The sequence below is a fragment of the Mytilus galloprovincialis genome, chromosome 1, assembly GCF_965363235.1.
Source record: "Mytilus galloprovincialis chromosome 1, xbMytGall1.hap1.1, whole genome shotgun sequence".
Lineage (NCBI taxonomy): Eukaryota > Metazoa > Mollusca > Bivalvia > Mytilida > Mytilidae > Mytilus > Mytilus galloprovincialis.
Window position 1 is genome coordinate 87,423,948 of NC_134838.1, and position 23,227 is coordinate 87,447,174.

A 23,227-nucleotide genomic window follows, 5' to 3' on the forward strand; every position below is an offset into this window, starting at 1 on the left:
TGTCTCGCAAAACACTCCCAACTCGTACCGTTTAAATCATTTACGTTTTTCTAATCACTCATCTTTCAATATTTGTATTTTACAGCGCGAAACTAAGGACGCAACCAATCCCACTATACAACGCATTTCCATGCGCGATCTGCTATGCGCGTTACATCCGTGAAGAGATCTATTGACGGACAGTGAGAGAAATACTTAGAACGTTTTGGCTAGCTCATATCAAGATGGTTGCCTTTCAAACGTGTCTTGTAGGTCCGCTTCGAAGTACACAAGTTATGAAATTCACTATTAGAATCGAAAAACAAATACGATATACAGCAACAAAAGGCACCCACCGATTCACAAGCTAATGAAGTCGGTACTGGCACATACAGAATCGTGGGGGTGAACGTGTTAACGCCCCTTCCCTCCAAAAAAAAAACAAACCACAAATAAAAATGGTATAACAGCACAACATATGAACAAACTAAATAATCTGTCAATTGAAAAAGGCTCAACTCATTCGATTACAGAGCCTCTATAGTAAATGTACGATTATCGGATGTCTGTTTTTTCGTCTTTTACCAAATTTTATGATGGTATACGATATAGTAAAATTATATCAGTGGCGTATCTAGGGGGAGAAAAGGGAGTACGCCGACCCCCCTCTGTGGCACTATAAAACCAATGGCTAAAGAGGAACTAATTTTTATTCAGTGCCTAGTTACAATCTGAACTGTCTTGTTAGGGACAGTTCTTTTATACAACTACGAACGTGACTTTAATTTAGAAAGAATTTTGTTTATGATAGGTACTTACTTTTAGATAGCCTATAGCCACAAATAAAATGGTTATAAAAAGTGACCATTACTTTTGGTCTCATATACTTAACGTTAGGTCAATTAAAGCCAAACTATTAAAATCTAATTAAATACGATGACCACACGTTGCTGAATGAAAAAACAATTGTCATCAACTTGAACATCCCTTAAGCCAAAACATGTACATATAGAAAGTCACGTTTGTAGTTTAACAATAATACATACAATTATAAACTTTAGAAATTATGTTTAATAATTTCAATACTTTCGATCACTGCATAGTGTTACATACCCCCAAATGTTCTAGAAATATAGCATAAATTTCTTTGCTACAAATATAACACCACAGGATCAAAAGATACCTAAAATAAAGAATCAATATACAAAACCTGAAATAAAACATAAATATATATATTGTATAAAACAATCAATTGATAAATTTTACATAATTGTTCAATTTATTGTCAAAAGTTCTATGCTATCATTCTCCATCTACCATTCTCGTCTACCATTTCTCTGTCCACCATTCTCCGTCCACCATTTCTCTGTCCACCATTTCTCTGTCCATCATTTCTCCGTCCACGATTTTTTTCGTCCACCATACCTCCGACATCCATTACTCCGATATCCTTACTCCGACATCCATGTTCCGACATCCGTTACTCCGACATCCTTAATTCCGACATCCTTATTCCGATATCCATACTCCGATATCCATACTCCTACATCCTTATTCCGATATCCATACTCCGACATCCTTACTCCGACATCCATTACTCCGACATCCATTACTCCGATATCCATACTCCGACATCATTACTCCATCATCCATAACTCCGTCATTTGTATATACAATGTATAAAGAACAGTTAATTGTCATGTTTGTATATATATGAATAAATAAAAAGTCAGTATTTGTGATCGTATAGTGTTTTAAAACATTGTTCGTTATAATCGAATAGTACTTCAGTATTTACACGTTGAGTGTTATGCTATTGCTTCAATTTATATTCGCACTGTTTGTTCTGCTAATTTTAGCAGTGGATATAAATTATTAGCCACTTCTTCCTTTGAGTTGTCTAACATTGGTGCAGAGGGAACATCTCTGGAGGTGTTAACATCACCCTCGGTCTTAGCCGACACCAGTTTACTCACTGTCATACTTAGGGGCGACATTCTGCATCTTGCAACCACTTCCTCGTTTGACTGAACAAGGTAACTTTTTTCTATATTTACATAATATGAAAATGACAATACCTAACAAAAGAGAAATTACTGGATAAATTACGTTATACATCCAATTTGGAAAACTTGAATCTTCTTGTATGGTTTGTAAATTTTTCAATTGGTAAATCAGATTATCCATTGGGATTTCTTTAATATTTTTCAATTCTTTTGGTAGCTCAGTCAAGTTAAACTTCGGTAAGGAGTCATGGAATGGCTTCCAAAGTTTTCGCATTGTTAAATTATAATTTTGAATAACTTTCGTAAATGGATCATCCTCAAGAGTATATGAAGATTGTCTACTATAAAACGGCAAAAGCGTAAGATAGTCATTAGTCGCGGTACATGTCTCATTTAACGCTAAAATATTCAAAGGAGGGTTAAATATTTTAGTAAACGTTGACTTTTGCTTATATTTTTCACAAACAATGGCAAAACGTAAGGGGGTGTTAGTGGTAACTAACCATGAACCTGACGATATATAACTTGCCATTGGAAGAACTGAGTTTGGTTCTACTACAACACGACAATATTTATCAATATCATTTCGTTTCTTCAGGAACAAAGAAGTTATGCAATTTTTACTTAAATTAATAGGATAAACAGGACTTATAATCTTACAAAATTTTGTGGAAGTGTTTGTGCATGATTGTATTTCTTGCTGTTTAAGCAATACATATTTTGACCTTTCTGCATTAACTGCAAAGTATTCTACATCCAAATCGTATTTTGCAACCATACCAGTCCTATACTTGTATGATTCTTTTGCATGGGCATTGGTAAATTAAATGCCTGATAAATTTCAAATTTATTATTTGAATCGAGAAGAGGAATTGAAATGACAACTAATATTCTACTGTCATACAGGATAGTGGAACATGTCAAGAACCTATAAAAGAACCACAGGTTTTCTTTTGGATCGTTAGTCAATTGTAAATATTTTGGAAGTTTATCTTTGATTTCAATAAGAAGACCTTGTAAATTATTTGGTGTTATCGTACTTGGTGAAAGATGGCCCAATGAAAGCATGCTCAACTGATCTTTTATATGTTCTAAATAGAAAAATCCTCTTTGGATTAATTGTTTTAAATCCCCAGTTATTAAATCTAATTGAATATATATTTGCAAAAAGTTTTCCAAATCTATTATTTGTTTTTCAATAGCCTCAGTAATATTGACCAAACGGATGTCTAAATCTTGCAACCCTCTTGATAATTTATTAATGGCGTCTCTATTTTGAGATACCTCTAGCCTAGTTATGTTTAAAATTGATAAATTCTCAGTCAAAATGTGTGAAATTTTCTTTTGATTTTGTGCTAATGTACGAACGTTGCCCTTAATTAAATTAATATCGTCTTCTGTCAATGTACCAAACAAAAAACTCATTGCGCTACCTATAAACGGAAAAACAGAACGTTTGTGTCGATGTAAAGTTTTGAAATCGTCGAATGTATCAGTTATCGAACGATGCATGTCCATTAATAGATTAAATTCTTGTTCCAAATTTGCAAAAGTGTTATAAAAATGTTCCTTTCCAGGTTGTTCATAACGTCTCAAAACAGTTTGTGCTAATGCGGAGGATTTTACCATGTCATGGGATATTCTGTTCAAAAATACTCCAAAAGGTTTTAAATCAATTATGAAGGTTACCAACCATTTCGACCTCGTGGTGGTAACAGTATTTACTTTGTCAAATACAATATTGTCAGATATGAAAGCCAGCTCGCCAAAACCAAAAAGAAATGTTAGAAGTATATGTCCAGCCGTCCGTCCCATATCCTACAATTAAACAAAATACCTTATTTTCATGTCTCATTATAAAACCATAAAATAATTTAAAATAGTTGATGTACACGTTAACTCTCGCGGTACAACCACAAAAGATCATCCCGTATATCTCCCCCAATTTCGGCCATGAACTCAGGGCAGAATACAATCGCCCTGTTATACCTTATTTGGTTTTCCATTTGTAATCTAAGAGTGTGTAAATAAAAGAAACCCTTGTTTCTGGCTCTTTCTACCACAATTTCTACTACCTCTTTAACTAAAGAAGGAATTAATAACCGGTCATGGTGGGAACTGTCGAAAAAGGTTTTATAAGAATCCCTAAAAATAGTCCCCATCATTCTATTTTCGTGGAACAATCTGGCCTTTTGGGACCAGGTTTTATAAATTTGTTTAATAAAAATAATAATAATAGAAGGAAGAATCCCCTTTTCAGCCAACGATTCGTGGCAACCCGAGTATGCTATACAAGCGAATTCGGTTAAAATCAAATTAAATTTCTGTTTTGTTCCACAGCCTCCATGTCCTTCCCTTCCAAGTCTACTCCTCTGAACTGCATCTAATATAGTAATATAAATATATTAGTATTTTATATATATAAAATGCCAAGACATACATGTATATATATATAGAGAGAGAACAAGCTACTGTTCGAGAATATCTTTTAAACATTTTGACATATCAGAAAATATATTCAAAATTTTGTCATTTTTGGCTATGTCATCCCGCTTACTCGCAGGTTTTTCAATAAAATGATTTACTGACATTGCCTCGTCTTCCGACGAGTTAGCATCTAAACTGATAGATCTTGTTTCAGAAGTCATTGCCCGAGATTTCAAATTATTCTGGAGCTCAAGTAAAGGAATATTGTCTTCTTCGTCCGTCGTATTTTCATATTGAGCCTTTATCCGTTTCTTACGGTATTTTACCCTTTTCGTAAGTTCCATTAAAGGAATATCATCTTCACCAGAGGATGATTCGCGTTCGTTTTTATACCTTCGTATCAATTTGTCACGAGTTTGCTCTACTCCTTCCATAGACGAATTTTCGCTATCACTTTAATTTTCTGACTCTTTATCAGATGATTCGGGTGGTACAACATAAGTAGTTTTTCTTAACTGTTTATCTTTGTCAGCTTGACCTAATTTCGGAATAGTCCACTCATTTACGGGCGCAGGTCTAAGATGTTGGGGCGTGCACTTTGGTGGTAGTTCCGTTTAGTTGATTTTTTATGATAAAACTGACCGGTGACCTTTGTTCAATTATCCTATAAAATGGTTTCCATTTACTGTCTAACTTACTTTTACGGAGATGATTTCGATAAAATACAGCTTGCCCTACTTTAAATTCAATATCGCGTCTCGACTTATCCGCGTGTTCCTTTTGTTTTCTTTTTGACTTTTTCATATTTTTGTGAACCATGACAAAAGATTTATGTTGCTGCTCTAATAAAATTTTATGGGGATCGTCACCTGCGTACTTCCGTCTTGGACGCAAAATATTATCAACGGGAAGTACAGGATTTCTGTTGTATAAAAGAAAGAAAGGAGAGAAATCAGACGACTCGTTTTTGTTAAATCTAATTGCGGCTAACGTTTGATTTACGGCCTAGCCACAATCAGATGTGCATTTTGTGTTTCACATGAAGTCAAAAATGAGTATCGACTCAGGGAAAAACTCTTTTGATATTTTGGTTCAAAAATGGTTTAAATTATGAAAAATTGCCATCGTTAGGCTAACACTGGAAGCATTTATAAAATTACATGCAGTTTTTGAAAGAAATATTGGATATTTTTATTAAATAAATGGTGTTTAAAAACTGTATAATTTTCTTTAATGGTTGCCTTCAAGATATGGTCACCAGTGACAGATTTTTGGTCAATGACAAAGACAACAAAATATGTTTAGAACTATAGAATATCAAACATTTTAATTGAAAAAAAATAACAAGAACATGTTTGACTCACAGTTATTTCAAACAACAGTAGCTTTCTTTGATCATTAATCTTATCTGATAAAACTGTATCTAAAATTATCCATAAATAACAAAACTTCCAAAAGAACCCTTTCTTTTGGTGTATAGAACATTAAAATAACTTGATGCATGTTCTTACAATAAACAATCAAACTTTGCAATACAATTTATATGTTTTGTCTACGGACAAGACAAATGTATTCATATTTAATGAAAATCATTAAAACCTAATTTTGATATAGCTGAAAGTGTTATCTTGAAAAAAAAACATACATTTTATCAGGTTTATCTATCAAATGATGCTTAACTTCGAGGAAAATGGAAACAAATACATTTTGATAATGTCTACGGACAAGACATTTTATTGATATTCAATTAAATGCTTTCAAAGATGATTGTTAAAGTTAAGATTAAAAGTTACTAATTAAGTTTTAAGCGGTGTTTTTTAATTTTGGAAAATATAAAAATGTACCCATAATTCTTTACATATCTCAATAATTTATTGATTAAGCCAAAATGAAGACACATTCTTTTAACTGAAATCCATATATCTGACTGTTTAAAACAATCAAACTATCATTAAAACTCAATTTTGACATAGTTGAATGTGTTCTCTTGAAAAAATATCATACATTTTACCTACCAAATTAGGCTGAACTCAAGGAAATTGGATACAAATATATTGTGGTAATGTCTACGGACAAGACAATTTCAGTTAAAAAAAAATCTGTTAGAATTAATTGTGACTATATTTATGTTGAAAATACTGAGTTTTAATTTGAATAGATAACTTTCATCACCTATAAATAAGATTTAAGTTCCATAGCAGACAAATAATGGAATTTAATACTTGTTATGTACAAGTGTCTTGTCCGTAGACGCTTCCTCATCTGCTGTTAATACTGAAATGCAAAAGATAAAGTTAGAGAGAGAGAAATACTTTTTCTTCATTTGATTTAGTTAATCTTTTAAGGTATGCAGCAACTGGAATAAACAATATTGAAGTAAATTAAGGTATGCTTTTTATGACTGATAATCTGACACTTTTTAAAATCCACTCCTGTAAAGTAATTTTACAAAAATTGAGAACACTTAAATTACCATTTATTTATTAAAAATAAGATATTTCTAAGTTTAAACAACACATAGGACTAATTAAGACCCATAAAGCCAAGCAATATTGATAAAAAGACATGTCTACGGACAAGAAATTCTGACATATTTTTGAATTTTTTCCTCTATTAATAGATGGTAGAAAAAAATGTTAGTAGTGTTTTCATATCTACAAAAGAACAGGAACTTAGCAATGCAACATTAATGTAATTATGCTTCCAGTTTACTAGGGAATGCATGTCTACGGACAAGACATTTTTTCACTTTATTTGTATATCCAACTTTGATGGCATATATCTCCAGCTAGGGTACTGCAATTTTGATAAATGAGGTAGTTTTTGATAATGTATATACTAAAAGAGAAAACAAAACACATAATAGCATAAATTTGATTTATTTTTCTCTTTTATCACTACACTGAGCAAGCTAAAAACAAAAGTACAAAATTTCATAACGAGCGCATAGTATTCAACTTTTTATCATAACTTTGTAACCACTGAAGATTTTTTGTTGCAACAAACAGTAAAAGAAAGATGAATAAATTGTCTATAGCAATGAACCAATAATATAGTTCAAATTAAGTTCACTTATTAACTATCAATTGATAAAAACAGCGAAATTTTAAATGAAACAACATAACGTGAAATTTTGCCCATTTTCAGCGTGTATTTTAGTGTTTTTTTCAAAACGGTAACACCTATACATAATATTTGATATTCATTGTGAAGCCCTACATTCTCTTCTTCAGTTCAAAGATGTATTACTTATGTAAAGTTTATCTTCTTGTCTTTACAAGCCTATAACATAGACCCAATATGAAATGCACATCTGATCTTGGCTAGGCCGTTAGATAAACGTCCCATGTTGAGGCATCGTCTTGTATTTTCTTTGCTAGAATGTCATGCAAAAATCAATGTAACCTTTCAACTTTGCCATTGGACCCTGGTGAATAAAATAATGTAGTCACATGGCTTATATTAAGTTCTTGTAAAGTTTCGCGAACCATATAACTTGTGTTTTCACCCCCATTATCTGTCAATATTTGTAAAGGAAAACTATGTTTTGGGATGATTTCTTCTAATAATAAATGAACTACATTTTCAGCGCACTTATCAGGAACAGCAAAACATTCTGGGTATCCGCTATAAAGGTCAATAAAACTTATGATATATTTATTTCCCGACAATGACCTTGGGTACGGACCGGACAAGTCAATTGCAATTTTTGCAAATGGAAATGGTGGTATATCAGTTTCCTGCAGCTTTGGTTTCGCATGATAGGAGCTCCGTTTTTGACACCTTATACAAGAGTTTACATATTCATGGAGTTCTTTGTATAATTTTGGCCAAAAATATTTACCCTTAAATAGCGTCATACGTTTTGTCAACACCCAAATGATCTTGATCATGATATTGTTTCACTAATTCGTCTCTTAATTGTAAAGGGACATACAACCTTAACACAGGTTCAGTATCTGCTTTAGAGATATAAAACATTATTTCATCTATCAGTATATACTTATTTTCAACTGATTTCGAGGCTTTGCCATTTTTCATTTGGCTTATTATCAAAACTAATTCTTTGTCGAGTGATTGCTCATATTTCATGTCGTAACCCGAAACAACAAAATCTTTAAGGGTCAAAGTATCTGACTCTTTGTAACAACAACTTGCAAATTTCTTTGGGTCAATTTCGTTAGAATTAATGGTGTTAATTTCGTGGCCTTGCCACTAATGTCTATTTCAATGTCTTCGTCGTCTGTCTTTTTACTGTCTGATTTATTAACTTCTACCCGGTTAGGTCTTCTAGAGAGATAGTCCGCGATAGTGTTTTCTGTCCCAGCCAACCATTCAATTTTACAGTTATACCCTGTTATGCCTAATGCCCATAGTTGAATCTTTTTATTCTGCATAGTTGATTCTAAAATATACTTCAATGGTTTGTGATCGGTCTTAATCGTAAATTCTGCGTTATGCAGATAATGGTCTAATTTTTGAAGTGCATAATGAATGCTAAATGCTTCTTTTTCAATAGTTGACCAACGCGTCTGTGTGTCACTTATTTTGTGTGACAAGAAATAGATTTGTTTTTCATTTTTAACCCCATACAAAACTTCCTCAGTATCATTGCACGGCTGAGTCAAACAAGCACCGATTGTGTCGTCTGAGGCGTCCGTGTAAAGCGTGTACCGCTTTGTCAAATCTGGGTATGCTAATAATGGAATAACTGTCAAACTATCTTTATGATATTCAAAAGCTCTTTGACATTCGTCTGTCCAGTTAAATTTTGCATATTTTTTCGTCAGTTCAACCAAAGGGATCGATATTTTCGAGAAATTTGGGACGAATCGACGATAATAACTAAGCTTACCGATAAAACTTCTGACCTCTTTGACATTAATTGGTGCAGGCAATGATCTTATCGTTTCCACCTTTTCCGTATCCGGTTTAATCCCATTTCCGGTTATTTTGAAACCTAAATAATTTGTTTCATTTTTCAAAAATTGGCATTTCTTTAGTTTTAACTTAAGCCCGTGTTTTCTCAAGCGATCAAATACTTGTTGAATGTGAGAAAGGTGTTCGTCTAAAGTACTTGAATATATTAGAATGTCATCAATGTACGCTACCGCGAAAGGTAACCCTTCGAGAACGATTTCCATTAATCGCGAAAAAACTGCTGGAGAATTTTGAAGACCAAATGGCATTACATTATACTCGTAAAGGCCTCTAAAGCAACCGAATGCCGTTTTCTCACGGTCCTTATCGGACATCGACACTTGCCAAAATCCTGATTTCATATCGAGCGATGTCATGTATTTGGCTTTATCTAATAAAGCAAGAATGTCATCGATTACTGGTAGAGGATAGCTCATACTTTTTGTAATATTGTTCAATTTTCTAAAGTCTGTGCAAAAGCGATTAGAGTTATCTTTCTTTTTTACTATGACTATTGGTGAGCACCAACTACTTTTTGACTAATTATACCGGCTTCCAACATTTCATCAATTGCCTTATTAACAATGGACCTTTTATGCAACGGTGTACGATAAGGTTTTAATTTAATAAATGGCTCATGGTTTCCTGTTTCTATTTCCATTTTAACTGTTTCAGTATGCCCAATTCAGAGTCTTTCAAAGCAAACACATCCCTATTTTTACTTAATAATGTGTCTATTATTTCCTTGTGTTCAGGGGGCACATTTACTTCTGTTTCCACTTCCTTTTCTAGATTAGCATTTTTAATCTCTTTTTCAAAACTGACTAAATTTTCTTCAAGAATTGAACCTATCCTAGCAATTGCTGTTCCTCGTTTAAATTTAAAAGTTTTGTTGGTACTATATACCAAATGAACTGGTATTTTGTATAAAGATTGAATTTTCGCTACCGCATTTCCGACCATTAAACCTGGTTCTGAACTTAAACTTCCCTTATCCACAGAGGAAATTTCATATAACCTTGAATTTGATAATTCCGTTCCCTTTTTCAATTTCGTCAAACATATATTTGAAGTTTGAGGTTTCAAAACAATTTTCTTTGATAATCTCAAAATTGTGGAATTATGAATGTCTTCTTCTAAGTTAGCATATATATTTCCTACCCTTAACATTCCTAAATCGTAATAAAGCCTTACCCCATTTTTAACAAGCCAGTCACGACCAAGTATTCAATTTCTGTTCATGTCCGAAACCACATAAAATAATTGTGACATTTTTGTACTCTTTATATAAAAGTCTATTTCTATGCATCCTAAAATGTTAAGTGAATTTCCGTTTACAGATTGGAGTTGAACTGTCTTTTTGTTTAATTTTGGTAAATCAGCCAAAGATTTATAAACATTTAAATGCATTAAAGACACTTCCGCTCCAGAATCAACTAATGATCTAAATTTTTTCCCATTAATATTAATGATGCAACTATTTGGATTTCCTGCCAAATTTATTGTATAAATTTTTGTCGTTACTGGTTTATTAATTCTCTCTTTGTTGGCTCCAAAACAAAGAGAGCGTCCTAGTTTCCCTGATAGTGTGATTGATTGGGTCGAGAATAACAGTTTCTTTGAATATGTCCGGACTTCCCACAATTCCAACAAACTATTTCTTTTCTTGGTTTGTCTGTTTGATAAACAGGCCTACCCTTATATTTGTCATTTTGATCGTAAGCATTGACTTGACGCGGCATTTTCCTAGCCCTACAATCCTTAGATTGGTGCCCAATTTTGTTACAATTATAACTCCTACGTGCAGGTCGGAAGTGGTCAACTTCCATAGGTTCTTGTCTGTCCGGATACCCCGTCTTGTCAGTAGTTAATTTTACCCTCCTTAAATCAAACTTTTTTCTTAAGTTTTGTTCTGTCATAGCAATTGTTACTGCACGTTGCAGTGTGTCAGGGTTTTCGCGCATAATTTTCATCTTAAGCGTATCCTGAGATAATCCATTTATGAAAAAAATGATCAATTGCGACTGAATTATCGCTTGAGTCCCATCTTGACCCTTGAACGTTTCTTCTGCCAAAGTTAGTAAACGTTCAGCAAAAACCTGAACATTTTCTGTCGGGTTTTGTTTCAATTTATTTAATATTTCGAAAGCATGCTGAGAGTCGGTCACTTCAGCAAATCTTGAGCTTAGTTCTTCTTTTAACTGAGGCCAAGTTCCCCTGGGGTTGTCCCTTAGCCATCTATGAATGAAATCGCTTACCGAGCTTGTACTTGACTGGTAAGCTACTAATTTAGTATCGTTTTGTTCTAAGTTTGTTAACATAGCATATTTCTCAATTGATTTCATCCAATTTTTTAATTCAGCTTGATCGCCCGAAAATGTTGGAATAATTTGATTTACCCCTTGAGCCCCTAACTTTATTGATAAGCCTTGTAATTGATGTGAAAAATTTTGAAATGCTACCCCAAATTGTTGTCCCTCTTGCTCAGCCATGGTGAGAAAGTAACGGTTTTTAAAATGCAAAAATTTGTTTTACCTTTTCTGACAAGAGTAAAGATCCTGGTCACGGCACCAAAACAACCCTATATGTGACACTATAAAACCAATGGCTAAAGAGGAACTAATTTTTATTCAGTGCCTAGTTACAATCTGAACTGTCTTGTTAGGGACAGTTCTTGTATACAACTACGAACGTGACTTTAATTTAGAAAGAATTTTGTTTATGATAGGTACTTACTTTTAGAAAGCCTATAGCCACAAATAAAATGGTTATAAAAAGTGACCATTACTTTTGGTCTCATATACTTAACGTTAGGTCAATTAAAGCCAAACTATTGAAATCTAATTAAATACGATGACCACACGTTGCTGAATGAAAAAACAATTGTCATCAACTTGAACATCCCTTAAGCCAAAACATGTACATATAGAAAGTCACGTTTGTAGTTTGACAATAATACATACATTTATAAACTTTAGAAATTATGTTTAATAATTTCAATACTGTCGATCACTGCATAGTGTTACACCTAATTGGGGGGCTAGAAATAATTTTTTTAACATGTTTTTCACGATTTATATATGCTCTTTTTTTAGCATAAAATCGTCGAAAAAGTACCCCTCTGTAATCTGCTACGCGCGGTGGTATAAAATCCGTTTTATGAATACACCCCTTTCAATATTCCTCGGTCCGCCCTTGAATATTGACAATTTTGACTTATTTTTTACAGTTAGTTCCAGTTCAGACCTCATGTTCACTTTGGTCTTCTTTCGATTGACTATAAAACCCTCGCCAAGTTGGCCGTCCATTTGGCTGTATGGAATGTACAAGTACTTAGTCGAGTCTGGTCAGAATGGGGACATGGCGTACGATGCCTCGATCTTGGTACCTTAAGAACCTTTGCAACAACTGTTTGAAGGTTCCGTGAGAGGCATGTTGCAAGGCAAAATATCTACCCCTATCTAATATACTATCATTTTCTAATGACACTGCAAATTGCCCAGATCTTCATCCCGATCGGCCTCTATTACAGGAGTTACCTTATTTGTATTTATTGTGAATTTGTTATCGTCATGAAAATGCATGAAATATTTGCCACTAAACGTTAAGTAACCAACAATTAATCAATCAATCATTTTTAAAATCCTAATTTCCCCTATTGTATAACTAACACTTTTTGAGCTTGCGTAATCGTCACATTATTAGAACTTTCAAAGATCACTAGATCAATTAGGTAACGATGAATCATCTTCGTGGAACAAGCCAAGTTTTTAATACATTAATAAAAAAACCTAACAAATTGTTTGCAATAACATACAGAAACATTTAAAAAATTCCATGTTGAAACGCCCTGAGCAGGGGCTCTTTTTCCTTCATGAAACAAATATGTTGTTTCTTAAAACAATTGTACTTAAAGAATTTATATACCCCTTTCCTTAAAAAAAATCAAAAAAAAAAATAAAAATCAATCGGTCTAAGCAAAAAAAAAAAAAATGAATACAAATGAAATTTTACTTCAATTCTATATAATGTACATGTACATAAGACGTACATGTTGTTTACTCAGTCAGGATTCTACTTCATTTTCACAATCGTAGAAATGGAAGCCATTGTAGGGATGACGCACTGCCAATTTTGCTCTTGAAAACCGACAAATTTATCCACATAACCATTACGATTCTTATATGTCAGTTGTATTTTTAAAGACAAATGTATCTACTAGCTAATGAGCATGAGTTAACTTGTCTGCATTCATCAAACTTAAAACTATTGTATGATCGGTTGTCAGGTGGAATTTTCGAAAATTCTTAAACATCTAAAAAAATTATAATTAAATATTTCGTGGAAGGGCAGACTAAAGATTTTCAGTGGTTGAAGATTATAAACGCTAGCTATCGTACACAAAACATTATATTTTTTCGAAGATATGTATTTTCATCATCCAACTTAGAAGACTGTCGTCAAGTACTTTTAGTAAACAAATAGCTATTCGAACACACCTACTCTGTTTTTGTGATTCATTAGATAGGTATTTCGCTTGACCCATATATTCCATTTTTTCGTACTGTGATTTTTTTGATGTTATAAAGTCAACCTGTAGCTTTGATTTATAAAAATGATAGAATCTGAAGCGAGATGATATATCAAATACTCTTGCTTTGTACGTTTTAAAGACAAAATATACACCTCAAATACGCCCTAACATAAAAAGGTGCACTCGATCTTCTCTTTTCGATACAATTGTTACACATTTTTTGGATTTTTTTCTTGAGTCACAAAATGGAAGGGCAGACACGAAAATTACTGAACTAATAGATTGATATGTTGTCCGTCCGTGGTAATTTAAAAAAAAAAATGGAAGGTTATGCATTTTCTACATCCAACTTAATAGATACCCATGTCGTCGACTTGATATTTAATCGTTCTGCATTACTATGTAGTTATAGATAAATTGAAAACTTGGAAATGGTGTTTTTAAAATAAATCACTTCGTAATTGAGAAGAAAATTGTCCTTTTATTTGTTTCGATTAACTTTTAAAATTTTTGTTACTGTAGTAAACATTACAGTAAGCATTTATCGCCTTCGAGCTTCGATTCTTTTGTTATATTTCAACAGGGTTTCCGCCTGTTACTGGTGTGAACAATTCTCATGTACAGATTAGAATAAATTAATGTGATATTACATTAAACTAATTATAAACAGGTTTACTATACGCGACTTTTGGTGTGAACATGGCCTAATTGTCATTACGAATGAATATATTGAAAGTATGAATATATTTCTAGAAATATGAGAAAATTATATCGCCATACTTTGATGAACATGTTAAATAATTAAAAGAAATTCAAACTTTTAAGTTATTTTAGTTAACTACTTTGAACGACACTGTCACACATTTTCATTTTCTTAATTATATTAGGACGAACAAATTATTTCAAGAACATGGCATGTTACTTTTATCTCATTTGAGAATTGCTGCCGAAATTATGAGTTTTTTACAAAAAAATTTTGTCGATTCAGATTGTTCATTATATGATTTTCTTCCATGATGCTCAAGGCCAAATGTTTGAAAGACCAAACCGTTATACAAACGTTGAATAGTTACCGTAATACAAACCTTGAATAGTTGATAAAACCAAAAAGGACAATAAGTAAAGCCAAACCTTGGCAAATATCGAGATAGATCAGACGGACATGTAAATTTACAGTTAGGTACAATGTTTATCTAAATAGTTGCTAAATTTGAAAAGACAAGTTCAAAATAAAAAGAAATTGAAAATAATTACGTTGTTTTGTACCAGGACATGATCGTAAACTGGGCAGCATGTTGGGGAGACATTGTTGAGTTTATACGATTACAAGTAACAATGTACTTATTATGTAAGAATTAGGGATTATCCATTTAAATACCAGGTTTTCAGCAATATGTTTGACATGCAAAAGGGGATATAAGGGTTTATAGTATTTCCTGATTGGATCCATATTGTTGTATTAAGTTCGTACTGCTTAATATTCTAAATTTCACCATGTTGACGTATACTACAAGATATCAGATCGTGCAGGGCTGTAAAGCCAGTCAAGGTCGTTAAAAACTTCCATTTGTTTGACTACAAGATGGAAGCGGATGATACATAAGGAATATTCAAATACTTAAGTCGAAGTAAAACTGAAAAACCAAGACAATAAAAACTAAACATTTAAAAGACAAACATTCGTCTACAAAAACATATTAGTACTTACTGGTATCGATCTGTTCTTCCATGAAATATAAACGTATATAACTGCAACCAGTAAAACTAGTGTTACGTATTCTTGGCCTTTATATCTCATCATTGACCTATATTATAACAAGATGAAAACAAGATACTTGATGCACATATTCATCATTATAGATCCGTAACAATACATTATAGCCTACTTAGATAAATAAAACGAAACATCGGTGATGCATATGTTTTAAAGGTGTCGTAAGAAAGTTAGACAGTGAACGAATTGTAAGGGAATGCATGTTACATATGTATAAGCAAAAATATAAGTAAGGAATTTTGTTTATCCGTCACAACAAAATATTAAACAAGCAAACAAAATAAAGAAATAGGGCTGTCTATCTGAAGTGTAATGCTTTAAATCTACAAATGTATTTGAAATTTGAATAGTTTTGATTTTCAAACACCTGTCTCAAGAAAACAAAATCAACAACAACAAGGAGAAAAGACAAAGAACACATTCTGATTACAAGCTGACAAACTTCAGCCTAATTGTATCCCGTTGATATTTTAATATAACAACACTGTCATTGTTTAAACTGTTCGAGAGCAAATGAATAAACGCAATAGTATACAAGTTTTAGCTTTCTAAAAAGCTATGGACTGCTTCTCTCTTCCCTAATTAAGGTAATATGTGTGCATGTGGTTGTTAATTAATTATTGAAATGTGGTATTTTAAGATATTGATTGATAAATGAATAATGTTCTTTAAGAGTGTCTGTCTGCGTCAAATACCCATGCTTTAAAAAAATCTAAATTTCTTGTTGAAAATTAAAACAATTATAAATGACAAACGACTCTGGGGGTGTGCCTAGATTGTCAGAAGTTATAAACTACAGATAATGCATTTTTGTAAACATTGGAATATTGTTTAGCAAAGCAAATCGTGCAAATTGCAGAGTAACAAAGCAAATCAACACTTATTAATAATTGATATTTTAATATTGAATTCATCTGTGAAATGTATGCATAATAAAACAAATATGAATTAATGACAGTTGATCTGAACTGAAATACACATAGCCAATTTTCCGGCATTTAATGTCTTATCCTGGCCGAGAAAAGTCTGTAATTCTTTATCTCATTTAAGCCAATAGCTGTTGTTGTTTCTCAGCCGTATCCAATCAGAATCTATTCGTGAAAAGTAATTTATTCAAGATGGCGTGCATTTCGATTGAAACTAATAGCTCCGCACCGTGATGCGAAGCAAATAGTATTATATTGCGCTTCTGGCGTACACATGGTCGATGCCACTGCTGGTGGATATTTATTTCCCCGAGGGTATTACAAGCCCAGTAGTCTGTACATTTTTGTGCTGACATGAATTATCATTGATATGGTTATATTTATAAATTAACTGTTAACAACATTTGAAATTTTTTGAAATAATAAGGCTTTTCTACCTCAGGCTTAGATTACCTTAGCTGTATTTGGCTTAACTTTTAGGAACTTTGGTCCTCAATGCTCTTCAACTTCGTACATTATTTGGTCTTTTTAACTATTTTGGATACGAGCGTCACTGATTAGTCTTTTGTAGACGAAACGCGCGTCTGGCGTATATATAAAATTTAGTCCTGGTATCTATGATGAGTTTATATACCTCTATTTAAGCAGTCGTCACTTTTAACGAAATTCGACGTTTGTCGGCAGAACGGATAAATGTTTGCTCGTCGTGTCGTAGTATTTTGATTTCTTAACAATATATACTCACTGTTTCATGAAATTTGCAATTGGCCGTAAACCTTTTTTTTTTCTTTTTTTTTTAATTAAAAATATTGATGACTAAAATCAATTGTAAATTAGAATTAAAATAGTTTTGTATATTCTTATATGTCATTAAATGCAGATGACCACCACTGAGATATCTATTAACTTTCCAACAAGCTTACTCATTATGTTATACCTGTTAATACCGCAGTACCACTAGGCCACGATCGCAATACGATCTGTGAAAAAAATGAAAATTTGGCACAACTTTTTGGAATTTTGGTTCCTCAATGCTCTTCAACTTTTTACTTGTTTGGCTTTATAACTATTTCGATCTGAGCGTCACTGGTGAGACTTATGTAGACGAAACGCGCGTCTGGCGTATTAAATTATAATTCTAGTACCTTTGATAACTATTTACGATCGTTGTGCGATCGTGCAGATCGTAGTAAGGACGTAATACGGTCGTGGTGAGGTCTTCATCATCGTGATGAGCGTGGTCAACTTTGAACATGTTCAAAACAATCGTGGCGCGGTCATGTCGAAATCAGGTTGTAGTAGAAACGTAGTGAGAGCGCAGTAAGGTCGTTGTAAGATCTCAATGGTCGCTGTATCATCGTATAGTACGTCGACTTCGCAAAAAAATGTCGAATCCTGCTACAAGCATGAAACTTGGCACACAGCTTCATTTAGTATTACTCTTTGATTTCAGATGGGAAGGCAATCTGAAGGAATGAACCACTTTCGATAAAATTCAATATGGCGGACGTTTTACTTAAATCAGCCCAATTTTGAAGGTTGATATGTGTAAAGGTGTTATAATCATGCTACTATCATTATATTCGGCACAAACCTTTGTAATGTGCTACTCTTAGATATATTTTATAGATTATATGACATTAAAAACTCTACTTCCGGTTAAATCCAACATGACTGACATTGTACTAAAGCAAGCTTATTCTTTAGGGAGGGTAATTGAACTATGTTTTAACGTATTGCTACTATCATTATATTGTAGAGGAACCTTTCTTTGGTGGTGCTTATGGATATGATTTATAGGACATATGTCTTTTAAACCCCTACTTCCGGTAATATTCAATATGGCGGACATAGAAATATAAATTTTTCATTTTGATATTCAACTTTTTTTCAAAATTTTCGCAGAATAAGCGTGATGAGAACGTGGTTTAATCGTAGAATGATTGTTTTAGAAGCGTAATGAGGACGTAGAAGCAACGTGATTGAAACGAACATTTTAATTTTCATGCCGCTCATAAATGTACTGCGAGATCACCACAATCTGAATTTATTTTAGATCGCGGTGAGCGTGATGCGATCGTGGTCTAGTGGGACTGACCTTGAGTACTGTTTTTTTTCCGTAGAGATTTGATGAACATTAACTAAAATAAGTACTTGATGATTGGCATTTAGGATAGTTCAGCGTATTATAATAATGATCACCCCGAGTTTTTGGTGGGGTTCGTGTTGCTTATTCTTTAGTGTTCTATGTTGTTTCATGTGTACTATTGTTTGTCTGTTTGTCTTCCTTCATTTTTAGCTAGGCGTTGTCAGTTTATTTTCGATTTATGAGTTTGACTGTCCCTCTAGTACCTTTCGTCCCTCTTTTATAATAGATTAGTATAAATGTAGATATCATTTGTTGAGATATTTATTGAGTTTCAGGATACTGTCAACATAATAAAATTTACTTTGCATTGCACATCCGTTTAAGTGCTGTATGATGAATGTTTCAAATCCATATCACATTTCATAGAGGGTATAGAAATACTTTCAGGAGGCTAATAATCTACTTTCAAGTATGCATGTTATATGCATAAACATTAGTAAAATATAATTATTGTATACCACCAGGATTTGGAAATATAAATAAATGTGTATTTGACATTTCAGTATATTTAGCGCGCACACTTTATTATCGTTTTGATTTGAAGAATGAACCGTATAAAATATGAACGCGCCCTTTATGTATTTGCGTTATCCTAATGTGACTAATAAAAAGCTACAACCAGTTGATTTATATTTGATACTGTTAATAATCATTGTAAATATAACTAAATAAAGGCTAAATTTGCAGGCATGTTACATCGTTACAAATATAACAGTTGTCTTTCTGGTTTATATATATAAGCAAATAAATATGTAATATACCTGGTAAAATTTACAATCTATTTACAGACCGGTAGAAATAAATTTTAAAAAACCCTGTTGGTGTATTGCATACTCATTAAAATGAAAAAAGACATCAAACGTTTTCATACTGAACTTATATCTACTATAACCATGAGTAACAAACCGGGTATTACATATTGAGCAGATTTAACTTACCTTTCTGAATCACTTGGGATTATTCAATATTTACCATGTAAACTAGTGCTTTTCTTTTTTTGTCGTTGCTTCCTTCTTGTTCTTTTACAACTCTTTACTATAAAAACACAGAAATTTAGTTGGTATTACTCGCTTGAAATTATTCTGAAAGAAGGTATTTTGTTGTTGCATAGCTATTTGTATTGGCTTTTTGTACCTAATTCACACATTTTCACGAGTTTTCGCTCGTGCATGAAATAAGGGGAAAACGAATCAATTCACGCATGAGTAATTCTTCAAAAGGCGAATATTATATTTAGCAGGACTCAGAGTATAGCAGTTTAATATGATTGATTTTTAAATAATTTATTTGTTGTTTTTTTAATTGCAAGCTAATTATAAATTGTTACAATGGCTTTGAACCTAAAACTATTTTTGATTCGATTCTATATTTAGTGATAATTTCAACAAATCTTATATATTAAGCAATATGTTATTATAAAAATATTCTTCAACAGCATTATGAACTAAAAGATTTTGATAGTATCGATTCATTATTGTTTATGTGCATCTACTGGAAAAATAATCTTTGAAGACTTTTTGCAATGTTTGCATTCAATATTATCCTTCATGTATTCATTACTACCGCCATTATCGTAGAATCAATATCATACCCGTATTACTACTATCATCATCTCATTATTATATAATCTGCCAAAAAGGAAACGCATAATTGATTTTTAAGAATTGTGATACATGTATTTTAAAAAGATATTTTAAAATTATTAATAAACATATTCACTCAAAAAGTGGTTAATTAAAAGAAGGACAGTCTATTCCTTCGAGGTTAATGAATAAAAGTCAATCAATCTTCCTCTAAGACTGCTACGCGATCTCCTCGACATGGATGCTGTCAATGTTCTGATGTTGTTGCGTAGATTTGCTCGCCATTCCTGTTGCAACATTTGTTGGAGCTGATCAAGGGTCTGAGGCGGTGGTTGACGCTGGGGTATGGGATATGTAAATTAGATTGACAAAAGTTATGCTTATCGATTTGTTAGATGATTATATGTCGTCAACAGTATTCACAATATGGGACAACTGTCCGAAAATACAGTGATCACTTCTAACCTCTCATTAGAACTGTCAGGAGAACTGTCATAGAACTGTTCTAACCTGTCCTACCCTAGAACTGTTCTAAGTAGAACTGTCAGAATCAGTTCTAGGTAGAACTGACCAAATCAGTTCTAGGTAGAACTGTCAGGATCAGTTCTAGGGTAGAACTGTCTAAATCAGTTCTAGGTAGAACTGTCCAAAACAGTTTTAACCGTAGAACTGTCAGCAGAACTGACTAAATCAGTCAGGACTGTAGAACAGTTCTAAACTGACGTCACTGCAGTGAGGGCACTTTAGAATTTAGAAGAAATAAATCACTTCCAATTACTTTGCTATATAATAGCAGATTTTCTATATTTCTTTCTGATCATACGTTACATGTACAAATATCGAAGTGAATAGGAGGTTATCCAACTCATCGGAGAAATATTTTTATAAGATTGCATAGGAAACATCATTGTTGACGTTTCTCCGTTCCCCGTTTTTAACAGTCTCTTCATACTGTCACTAATATATCTCTGCATTTAATTCATGGAATTTTAATCGTAATTTACCTTGTTTGCCTTGGATTTACATTCATTTAAGATTCTGTTTTGACAAATGTTCATACGAAAACTGTACAGTGGATGAATTATGGGATATTAATGATAAAAGTGTTGTATTATAACGTAAAAAAACTATATACATTTGCACCATCTCGTCAATTTAGCCAGACTTATTCATAACGATTATAAATGATATCTGGGAATCTGAAACTCAGAAAAATATACTCATTTGAACATGAATGAAGCATTTGCCACTGGACGTTCGGCTACAAACAAAATCATGCATTTTTCTTTGCCTTCTTCCATTTGTCTTCAAATTATATTAACAGTATACTATTCCAAGAAGAGAACTTCCCATACATGTACTTTTTATTTTAAAATAAAGTATATGAATCAGTCATGTGAGTGTTGGATGATGCCGTAAAATGGTTTTGTTTAAAAAAAAAACATCACAAACAAACTAACTGACTTAAAAAGTCACTTTAGTGACGGTTCATTATTATGGATACAGAGAGAAAATAAGGGTGCGCTAAATTTTTAGATATGGTATAAATACACCTTACCGCTATTTGTCTGCCATTACTGGATATCGCACAGGTTCCCGTAAAAATTTGACATCATAAAACAAAATATCTGACGCCACAATGGAAAAGTGATTGTTGTATGCTTCAAAAGTTCAAGAGGCCGGGTCAGCCAGGATTAGCAATATAGGTGTATTGTGTTCCAAAGTTGGTGTCATTTTTATCATACGATCCGTCCTGACATAGAAATATTATTGGTTTACAATGAGGCCATATATATTTACATGATAAGTGTAAATAAGTTCAGTTTTGGTTGATATGGTCAAATAATTTTGTTAAAACGACTCAGTCTGATACATGTATACCGAAACTACTGAAATTTGTTTACAATTCAATATTTTGAATAAAAAGAGGACTTGCAGAAAATTGCTGGTACTCTAAATTGATGTGAAAATTTTTTTTTAGCCAATGTGTTACAATCATGTGACAATATTGCTGGCATTTGAATTATACAATCCATCGTGATATGTAACTAAATGTATAAGTGATTTACTATGCGGTTATTCTGTGACTGTATATTACATTAATTTGTAGGATCCTTTACTATAGATAATTTAGCTGATCTGTAACAATAACATCTTCATGCCTTATATATCATGTACTGTAGTACGCCGCTAGATTAAAACTGACGAGGAAAGGTAACACACGGCCAGCGAAAGCTCTTTTTTTGAGAGCCCATGTGGTCGTGTGGTCTAGCGGGACGGCTGCAGTGCAGGCGATTTGGTGTCACGATATCACAGTAGCATGGGTTCGAATCCCGGCGAGGGAAGAACCAAAAATTTGCGAAAGCAAATTTACAGATCTAACATTGTTGGGTTGATGTTTAGACGAGTTAAGTTATATATATATATATATATATATATATATATATATTAAGATTTACATTATAAAGTGTAAATATGGTCAGTTTTGGTTGATGCTGTCACATATGGTCAGTTTTGGTTGATGCGGTCAAATATGGTCAGTTTTCATGGTTTTGGTTGATGCAGACAAATAATTTTGTTATATCCATGAGTCAGTCTGAGATATCAAAACTACTGAAATAAGTTTATGGTTCAAAATTTTGATTAAAAAGAGGACATGCTGGCACTTTAAACTGATGCGAGCATAATTTTGTTGCTTTCCTTTATCATGTTTATATTGAACAATCCATCCTGATATAAAAATATAAGCACGCGCAATATAAAATTCTACTCGGAACAATATTCCCCAATATTCATGCAATAACCCTATAATATAGATCATTTGTAATATAATGATTATACACTCCATCCTTACATAAAAATATTACAGATTTACTATGCGACTATAACAGTTGTATAAAAAAGAGCAAATATGGTCAGTTTTGGTTGA

At 32.8% G+C, this 23,227-nt stretch overlaps 1 long non-coding RNA gene across 1 annotated transcript; it reads right to left on the bottom strand.

Annotated features, from left to right (window-relative positions):
* Nucleotides 1-654: 654 nt before the first annotated feature.
* LOC143043275 (uncharacterized) lies at nt 655-19,966 on the bottom strand. The gene is made up of 3 exons (XR_012968288.1): nt 19,688-19,966; nt 15,575-15,671; nt 655-4,368 (listed from the first exon to the last, which is right to left on the bottom strand). It is a non-coding gene; the product is annotated as an uncharacterized LOC143043275 (long non-coding RNA).
* Nucleotides 19,967-23,227: the final 3,261 nt, after the last annotated feature.